Genomic DNA, 10,757 nt, shown 5'->3' on the forward strand with positions numbered 1-10,757 from the left:
CCTTTTATTTTTGGTTAGGGGCAGTGTTATAGGGGTAGAGATAGGGTGAGGGTAGGGTCAGATTTATTGTAGGGATAGAATTAGGGAGAATTGTAGGGGGAGTTAGGGAAAGAGTATAAAATGATTTATGTATCAGGTCTGCCATCCTTCTCCCTGGTGGTGGGCTGATGCATGTGCACATTAGCTTTTTGTTTTGTTTTCAATTTACATGGTATGAAGGGCTTACAGGGAACCAAACTTGGGCCTAAAGGGGGTGGTGGTTCAGAATGTATAAGTTTGTATATAAGTTGGTTGGGAGGAGTGTTAGGTGGGGAGGGTGTTTTTGTGGGTGGTGGTTTTGTGGTGTTTTGGGGTCCTGACATGGGTCAGTTAAGGACTGGACTTTGAGAACTGTATGGACGGTATGGACTCTGACCCATGTACAGGAGGGGTGGTGTGGGTGAGGGGACAGTTTTAGTGTAGGTGTTTTCCGTTGTTTTCTGTAGTATATTTTTGTGTATTTTCAGTAAGTTTTGTATATATTGTGTTTTGTATATATTGGGTTTTGTATTTATATTGTTTTATATTATATAGTGTATAGTGCAGTCGGGCCAGTAGTTAAGTAGTGTCATATGTGTTTATGTGTATGTATATGTGTGCGTTTATGTGTATATACATGTGTATGTATATATATATATATATGTATATATATGTATGTATATGTATGTGTATGCTTGCGTATATGCATGTATACATGTTTGTGTATAAAATTTTATATTTTATTTTTTCCTCCTTGGGGGGGCTGCTCCCCTCCGGTGTCTCTGTTCTCCTCGCCTCCGGTTTCGCGGTCTCGCTTTTCGGCGGTGTTGTCCTTTTCTTCGGTTGTGGCTTGCTCTTTTTGGGTCCGGCTCTCGCCGGTTTCTGGGCCGCGCGCAGATCCTCTCTGGCCGTCCTCGGCTCCTTGCCGTGCTGGGCGTGCTTTGCGGGCCTTGCGGCCGTGCGGGGGCGGTGCGTGGGGCTGGGCTCTTTGGGCCCTCTCTCCGGCCGCGTCTCCGCGCTGCTTTTCCCTGCCCTTCTTTCACTGGTGGATCTCTGGCTGTGAGGCAGAGTGTTATTTATTAGCAAGTTGTGCTGAAATATTATTTTTACTTTTTTTTTTTTTTTTTTTTTTTTTGCCCTGGGTAAGGGTAATTTTTGAGTTACAGCCAAGTTGTGCTACCTTTATGTTCCTTTTCTTTTGTTTTATAGCCAAGTCATGCTTATTTTATGTTTTATATATTTTTATAAGCCAAGTTGGGCTATTTTTATGTTCTTTTTGGAATGCGTGTTTGAGTGTGATATTTAGTTTTTTGGTATGTGAAAAAAGTAAAAGTATATTTTAGTAAATTTGGGCTGGCCGGTTAGGCAGATTTTGTGTTTGTAATTTTATTTATGTTATGTTTGTTATAGCTGGTTAAGCTTGTTTTTGTTTTATGTTTTGTATCAGATTTGTTTTTCATTTTTATAATAAAAAGAGTTACAGCTCCCAGCAGATCCTTATTACTTTTCTATGTAAGGATTTGCTTTATCTATATTAGTTATCTACTTATTTTTCTTTAATCCTCACTTTTTTCCTATTTTTGGATGACATTTTGGTGCCTTTAGAACCAATTACCAGGTTTCCATAGAGTTCTGATCTCAATATACAATGGTTTCAACATACAATGGTCGTCCCAGAACCAATTAATATTGTAACTTGAGGGACCACTGTATAGACAGATATGCTTTATGGCTTGCAGTTTTGGCTTTTTTTTCATTTTTTGCACTTTCGAATTTTCCTCCTCCCCTTCTAAAATTCAGAACGCTTTCAATTTTGCACGTAGAGACCCATATGAGGGCTTGCTTTTTGCGCCACCAATTGTACATTGCAATGACATCAATTATTTTACCACAAAATATACCGTAAAACAAATAAAATTTAAATCTTTGTGGGGTAAATTAGAAAAAAAATGCCATTATGTAACTTTTGGGGACTTCCAATTCTACGCAGTAAATTTTTCGGTAAAAATGACACCTTAACTTTATTCTGTAGGTCCATACGATGAAAATGATCCCCTACTTATATAGGTTCGATTTTGTTTTACTTCTTTTGAAAAATTATAACTGTACGAAAATTTGTATGTTTAAAAATGTCCGCTTCTGACCGCTATAACTTTTTTATTTTTCTGTATAGGGGGCTGTATGAGGGCTCATTTTTTGCGCCGTGATCTGAAGATTTTATTAGTACCACTTTTGTTTTGATGGGACTTTGTGATTGCTTTTTATACATTTTTTTAGGGTATACAAAGTGTCCAAAAATACGCAATTTTGGACTTTGGGATTTTTTTTTACGTGTACGCCATTGACTGTGCATTTGAATTAACGTTATATTTTTATAGTTCGGTCATTTACGCATGCGGCGCTACCACATATGTTTATTTACAATTTTTTTTAATGGGAAAAGGGGGCTGATTGAAACTTTTATTAGGGAAGGGGTTAAATCACATCACAGCATTGATCAGTGTTGGGCTGGGTTCACATTACGTTTTCAGCAATACGGGGGTATATAAGGCTGGGGGGGAGCTGGGGGCCGGGCGCTCCCGTATCCCAGCCATATGCGGCCCGTATGTAATTCATTTCAATCAGCCAGTCGTCTAATTTTTGCCCCGTATGTGGTTTTCCCACCGCACCGTGTAGCGTACCATGGTTTTACGTCCTATGGGAAAACGGCATAGGGGGCAAGAATGAGCCGACCGGAGTCAGCGTTTTACGCCGGTCGGCTTATTGAAATTAATTACATACGGGCCGCATACGGTCCCGTATTGCTGAAAACGTAATGTGAATTCAGCCTTATCTGTGCTCGATGCACCAGCCTGGCATGGATGACTGGAGCATCGAGGGACAGATCAGACGGTGAGGAGGCAGGTAAGGGCCCTCCCGCCGTCCTCTCAGCTATTCGGGAAGCAGCAATTTCACTGCTGCGGTCCCAAACAGCCTGACTGAGCTAGCCAGGAGGAACACACAGGAGGACTTTCTCCTCTTCTATAGAGATGAATAGACCAGCTGACATGCTGGGTGCTCCTGGAGCAAAGACGGGGCCAAGCCGAGGCCCCGTGCAGGAGATCGGGGGTGGGGTCCCAGCGGTCGGACCTCCTGTGTTCAGACACTTGTTTCCTATCCTGCAGATAGGGGATACATTTTGTTTAGCTGGACATCTTAAAACAATTAAATTTAGTACGAAAATGAGTATGCTTTTGACACCCTATAACAGTTTTATTTAACCCCTTAAGAACGCAGCTCATTTTCACCTTAAGGACGCAGCTCATTTTCACCTTAAGGACGCAGCTCATTTTCACCTTAAGGACGCAGCCCTTTTTCACAAATCTGACCACTGTCACTTTTCAATTTTCATCAGCATCACCCGCCCTACAAGCCTAAACCAACAGGTAAGTGCGGTGATACTGATAACAGATTCCCTATAAAGTGCTGCAATAATCATCTTGCATGTGTTTTGAGTTCCTAGTACTAGCAGCACTAAGATGGCAGACCGAGGGGCCTTCAGGAAGCCTTTTACCTGCAGAACACTGCGCAATCATGTCTCAGGGTGGCCAACCACATGACAGAGAAAGCCACTACCTGTTGTCTAAACACCTAAATGCCACGGCTACTATTGAAACCCTATTAATACTATTAAGATGGTGGATCTCCACATTGTTACGCCGAGCGCTCCGGGTCCCCGCTCCTCCCCGGAGCGCTCGCAACATCCTCGCAATTGCAGCGCCCCGGTCAGACCTGCTGACCGGGTGCGCTGCGATACCTCTCCCAGCCGGGATGCGATTCGCGATGCGGATGGCGCCCGCTCGCGATGCGCACCCCGGCTCCCGTACCTGACTTGCTCTCCGTCGGTCCTGTCCCGGCGCGTGCGGCCCCGCTCCTTAGGGCGCGCGCGCGCCGGGTCTCTGCGATTTAAAGGGCCACTGCGCCACTGATTGGCGCAGTTGGCTTAATTAGTGTGTTCACCTGTGCACTCCCTATTTATACCTCACTTCCCCTGCACTCCCTCGCCGGATCTTGTTGCCATTGTGCCAGTGAAAGCGTTTCCTTGTGTGTTCCTAGCCTGTGTTCCAGACCTCCTGCCGTTGCCTCTGACTACGATCCTTGCTGCCTGCCCCGACCTTCTGCTACGTCCGACCTTGCTCTTGTCTACTCCCTTGTACCGCGCCTATCTTCAGCAGTCAGAGAGGTTGAGCCGTTGCTAGTGGATACGACCTGGTTGCTACCGCCGCTGCAAGACCATCCCGCTTTGCGGCGGGCTCTGGTGAATACCAGTAGCAACTTAGAACCGGTCCACCAGCACGGTCCACGCCAATCCCTCTCTGGCACAGAGGATCCACCTCCTGCCAGCCGAATCGTGACACAGATTTTGCCAAACCACAACTCCTAGGAGGACATCCTGCTGCCGAACCAACCAATATGATCATCAAGTTCAGTGCAACTGAACCAATGGATCAGGATGATGTAGCCATGTTGTGGAAGACTGACCCCAGCTTTATCCTGTACAGTTTCTTTAGTAAGGATCATAGAGGCTGTGAGATTTCTGTTGGACCTCAGATCCCTTCTGTGCATATCCAGTCCTGGGTCTGATCCCTCTTTTCCCTATGAGGTTTTCCATTATTTCCGATCTACCCAACTTAATTATTAGGGATTTTCATTAGGGTCCTGGAAACCAATCTGACCATGACAAACTGCATGGAAGGTAACCTTTTGCATGTTTCCCCTACATAGCAGCATCAGCCAATAGCTGCAGAGAAGGAAGTGAGTGAGGAGTAGGGTAAGCCAAAGTGAGTGAGGAGCAGGGTCAGTCAATAGTTGCAGAGCAGGAAGTGAGTGAGGAGCAGGGTCAGCCAATAGTTGCAGAGCAGGAAGTGAGTGAGGAGCAGTGTCAGCCAATAGTTGCAGAGCAGGAAGTGAGTGAGGACCAGGATCAACCAATAGCTGCAGAGCAGGAAGTGAGTGAGGTCAGCATATAGCGCAGAGCAGGAAGTGAGTGAGGAGTGGGGTAAGCCAAAGGGATTGAGGAGCAGGGTCAGCCAATAGTTGCAGAGCAGGAAGTGAGTGAGGAGCAGGGTCAGCCAATAGTTGCAGAGCAGGAAGTAAGTGAGGAGTGGGGTCAGCCAATAGCTGCAGAGCAGGAAGTAAGTGAGGAGTGGGGTCAGCCAATAGCTGCAGAGCAGGAAGTGAGTGAGGAGCGGGGTCAGCCAATAGCTGCAGAGCAGGAAGTGAGTGAGGAGCGGGGTCAGCCAATAGCTGCAGAGCAGGAAGTGAGTGAGGAGCAGGGTCAGCCAATAGCTGCAGAGCAGGAAGTGAGTGAGGAGTGAGGTCAGCCTATAGCGCAGAGCAGGAAGTGAGTGAGGAGCAGTGTCAGCCTATATCGCAGAGCAGTAAGTGAGTGAGGAGCAGTGTCAGCCTATAGAGCAGGAAGTGAGTGAGGAGTGGGGTCAGCCAATAGCTGCAGAGCAGGAAGTAAGTGAGGAGTGGGGTCAGCCAATAGCTGCAGAGCAGGAAGTGAGTGAGGAGCGGGGTCAGCCAATAGCTGCAGAGCAGGAAGTGAGTGAGGAGCGGGGTCAGCCAATAGCTGCAGAGCAGGAAGTGAGTGAGGAGCGGGGTCAGCCAATAGCTGCAGAGCAGGAAGTGAGTGAGGAGTGAGGTCAGCCTATAGCGCAGAGCAGGAAGTGAGTGAGGAGCAGTGTCAGCCTATAGCGCAGAGCAGGAAGTGAGTGAGGAGCAGTGTCAGCCTATAGCGCAGAGCAGTAAGTGAGTGAGGAGCAGTGTCAGCCTATAGCGCAGAGCAGGAAGTGAGTGAGGAGTGGGGTCAGCCAATAGCTGCAGAGCAGGAAGTGAGTGAGGAGCGGGGTCAGCCAATAGCTGCAGAGCAGGAAGTGAGGTCAGCCTATAGCGCAGAGCAGGAAGTGAGGTCAGCCTATAGCGCAGAGCAGGAAGTGAGTGAGGAGCAGTGTCAGCCTATAGCGCAGAGCAGGAAGTGAGTGAGGAGCAGGTCAGCCTAAAGCTACAGAGCAGGAAGTGAGTGAGGAGTGGGGTTAGGCCCCATATAGTGTATACACCTTCTTGAAACCTTACATTTGAAGGAGTGAAAGAATTAAAAGGATTTTGTCATGATGGACACTTATCTCCTCTCCATAGGAAAAGGCAATGCGTATGATCGCAGGTGGTCCGACCAATGGAGCTCACCAATGTGTGGAGTGTCAGTTAACTTATAAGGCCGCTACTCTATCCAGACAGGAGCTTCAGGAGTCCTATTCTCAAGATCATGGGGCTTCCACAGCTTAGGGGATAAGTGTTCATGGTGGCAAAACCACTTTGACTGCCCCAGGATGCTACATGCTATCTAAAGGCTAGCGCAGCTTCAGGAGCCATGTCCTTTAAAGAGAACCTGTCACCAAACTAAACTTTTAATATATTGTTCCTTATGTAATTATAAGACACTTTGCTATTTGCTTCTGTTAAAACTCTCAACTTTTAGATGTTTTTAATGTGATTGAAAAAACAGCCACTAGGTGACTCTGTTCTGTTCCCTGCCACAAGTCAAACAGTTTTGTCTCCTTCCAGCCTGGCAGGAGACAAAACTCAGGAAGTGAGTGCAGGACATGGCGAGGCACAGCTCTCACAAGCTTCAGTGACATTTCATCTGCTGGGGGAACGCCCACTTTCTCCTGCTGGGAGCTCACACAATGTGAGCAAAGGGAAAGGTATGATACAGAGCTTTTAAAAACGTGGGAAAATTTTTTGAGGGGCGTTAGGGAATATAATCTGAGTTAGTTTAGAAAATATGGTTTGATGACAGGTACTCTTTAACCCCTTAAGTACCCATCCAATTTTCACTGTAGGACACGGCCATTTTTTGCACATCTGACCACTTTCATTTTAAGCATTAATAACTCTGGGATGCTTCTATCTTTCATTCTGATTCCGAGATAGTTTTTTCGTGACATATTCTACTTTATGTTAGTGGTAAAATTTTGTCGATACTTGCATCATTTCTTGGTGAAAAATTCCAAAATTTTATGAAAAAATTGAAAATTTTGAATTTTTTTTTACTTTGAAGCTCTCTGCTTATAAGGAAAATGAATATTCCAAATAAATTATATATTTATTCACATAAACAACATGTCTACTTTATGATTGCATCATAAAGTTGACATGTTTTTACTTTTGGAAGACATCAGAGGGCTTCAAAGTATAGCAGCAATTTTCCAATTTTTCACAAAATTTTCCAAATCGAAATTTTTCAGGGACCAGTTCTGTTTTGAAGTGGATTTGAAGGACCTTCATATTAGAAATGCCCCACAAATGACCCCATTATAAAAACTGCACCCCTCAAAGTATTCAAAATGACATTCAAAAGTTTTGTTAACCCTTTAGGTGTTTCACAGGAATAGCAGCAAATTGAAGGAGAAAATTAAAAATCTTCATTTTTTACACTGGCATGTTCTTGTAGACCCATCTTTTGAATTTTTACAAGGGGTAAAAGGAGAGAAATCTTCCTAAAATGTGTAAGTCATTTTGTCTCGAGTAAGGAAATACCTCATATGTGTAAGTCAAGTGTTCGGCGGGTGCACTAGAGGGCTCAGAAGGGAAGGAGCAACAATGGGATTTTGGAGAGTTAGTTTTTCTGAAATGGTTTTTGGGGGGCATGTTGCATTTAGGAACCCCTATGGTGCCAGAACAGCAAAAAAATACCCACATGGCATACTATTTTGGAAACTACACCCCTCAAGGAACATAACAAGGGGTCCAGTGAGCCTTAACACCCCACAGGGGTTTCATGACTTTTCGTTAAAGTTGGATGTGTAAATGATTTTTTTTTTTTCACCAAAATGCTAGTTTTCCCAAAAATTTTTAATTTTTACAAGGATTAATAGGGGAAAATGCCCCCCAAAATTTGTAACCCCCATCTCTTCTGAGTATGGAAACACCACATATGTGGATGTCAAGTGCTCTGCTGGCGCACTACAATTCTCAGAAGAGGAGTCATATTTGGCTTTTGCAAATCAAATTTTGCTGAAATGGTTTTGGGGGGGGGGGGCATGTCGCATTTAGGAAGCCCCTATGGTGCCAGGACAGCAAAAAAAACAACAAAAACACATGGCATACTATTTTGGAAACTACACCCCTCAAGGAACGTAACAAGGGGTCCAGTGAGCCTTAACACCTCACAGGTGTTTCACGACTTTTCGTTAAAGTTGGATGTATAAAGGAATTTTTTATTTTTTTTTTACTAAAATGCTAGTTTCACCCTAAATTTGACTTTTTTTTTTTTTTTACAAGGGGTAATAGGAGAAAATGCCCTCTAAAATTTTTAACCCCATCTCTTCTGAGTATGGAAATAACCCATGTGTGGACGTCAAGGGCTCTGCTGGCGCATTACAATGCTCAGAAGAAAAGGAGTCACATTTTGCTGAAATGGGGGGGGGGGGGGGGGGGGCATGTCACATTTAGTGCCAGAACAGCAAAAAAAAATATTATTTGTAAATACATTTCTTTAGAGTAAGGACATACCTCATATCTGGGCGTAGATTGGCTCTGCTCACTGGTCACGGAGGAACAGGAGGGCAGTCAGGGGCCTGGAGCTTCTAGACAGCTGCCTATGGAACCAGAACAGTGGGGCCGCCCCTCAAGGGGCATTATATGGGGTACACTAATAACTAACAAGGGGTACAGTGGGACATAAAATTATAAAACAGATTATATTCCCAGAATGATGACCCAGAGCATAGCCAAAACTAAAAATATGCCCACCCCAAACCCTATGCTCTGAATCATCATTCTGGGAATGTGATGTGTGTGGCCGTCCCTAACCTGTTGCCTCAAATGCGCACCCGCTCAGGTGGGGAGAGAGCGCTGCGCATTTGAGGCAACATAAAAAGTCCCCGATGATAGTGATTCAGTGACCTATGACCCATTTTTGGAAAAAATAGCCCAGAGGTCTTATCAGGTTTTTTTTTATGAAATAGTTTTTTGGGGCAATTTAGTGGTTTTATGGGGTTAAAATTTGGAATGTACTCTGGGCTTGGTACATTGGGGTCAAATTATGGAAAATTAAAATGAAGAGGGAAAATTTAGTACTGCATGGTAGTGTGATACTCCCTGAAGCAATCCTGTGGGGGGGATGCGGGGGAGTGTGTAGTGAGTGCTCGGTGTAACTATATATAACGGTGTGCGATTAGTAATCACACACCGTTATATGGGCAAAAAAAAACAAAACGCTGCGGCCCAAAAAAAAGGGGGGGCAAATCGCAGCGCCCTGAACCCCTAATAGGGCCCCCGGTCACGCTAAAAAAAATGTGGCGTACTCTTGAGCCCTATTAGGGGCTCGGGGGGGGGATTTTTTTTTTTTTTACTTTACTACATGGATTTCCCTTCCTTTCCCTCTTGAGGATTCTGTCCCTGATCTAGGGGCTCTTCGGGCCTCCTGAGGTGATCCGATGGGTGCAGAGGGGGGGTCCCTGGCTCCTCTTGCAGCTCTGACTGCTGACTGAACCCAGTTAACGGTCAGCGCTGCAGAGGATGCCGTTTAACCCCTCTCCTGCCTGCCAGCCAATAGCAGCTCCCCATAGATACAGTAGGTGATAGGGGGTGTATTCTACAACCCCGATCACCTTGTATCTCCGGGTCATCTGGTCATACGTGACCTGTAAGACCCGGAATTGCGCAAATCGCAAGTGCGATTTCACTTGCGATTTGCGCCGATCGCCGACATGGGGGGTCTGATGACCCCCCTCGGCATTTGCGCGGAGTGCCTGCCGATTGATATCAGCAGTCACCCCAGTCCGATCCCTGCTTGGCACGCGGCAGGGACCGGAATTCCCACGGGCGTACCTGTACGCCCTGGGTCCTTAAGACCCAGGTACAGAAGGCATAAGCATACGCCCTAGGTCCTGTACGGGTTAATGGGGTACTCCGGGGCTAAGACATCTTATCCCCATCTCCAGGGGCTGATGCTAATAGGGTGCGGCGTGGAAGATCACGGGGGTCCCCAGCAGCGGGACCCCCACGGTCAGGCATCTTATCCCCTATCCTTTGTATAGGGGATAAGATGTCTTAGCGCCGGAGTACCCCTTTAACTTCCGCTCAGCTAAAAGTGAATGGTATATGCTCGAAAGTAAAAAGATGCAGCGCTTGGAGCGGGTGCTGATTTGAAATGATAGTTATCCTTATGGGGTTGTTCACACAATATTTTATATTGAGAATATAATAGTTATATTCTGCTTTAAAATGTGTATATGTCTTAACAAGCTCTGGTAAAATGAAAGCTGTTTTGTGATTGGTTGTTATGAGCAAAACCAGAGAGTTTTGGTTGTACTGTTTTTATTTACTCCCCCATTGTATATCATGTATTTTATACAGAAATATAGACTGTACAGTAACCTCAGTCACTTTGGGGGAGAGTTATTAAAAACCTGTTCAGAGGAAAACTTGCCCAGTTGCCCATAGCAACCAATCAGCTCGCTTCTTTCATTTTTAAAAAGGCCTCTGCAAAACGAAAGAAGCGATCTGATTGGTTGCTATGGGCAACTGGGCAACTTTATCTCTGCACAGGTTTTGATAACTCTTTCCCTATGTGTCAGTGCTGCTGTAAACCCAGGAGTGCATAAAAAAAAAAAAAATCCAGTTTTAAAAATAGTTTTTATTTGCAAATATTTCTTAACATTGAAAAATAGCAAAAAATAGAGAAACTTTCT

This window comes from Hyla sarda, chromosome 5 (assembly GCF_029499605.1).
Source record: "Hyla sarda isolate aHylSar1 chromosome 5, aHylSar1.hap1, whole genome shotgun sequence".
Lineage (NCBI taxonomy): Eukaryota > Metazoa > Chordata > Amphibia > Anura > Hylidae > Hyla > Hyla sarda.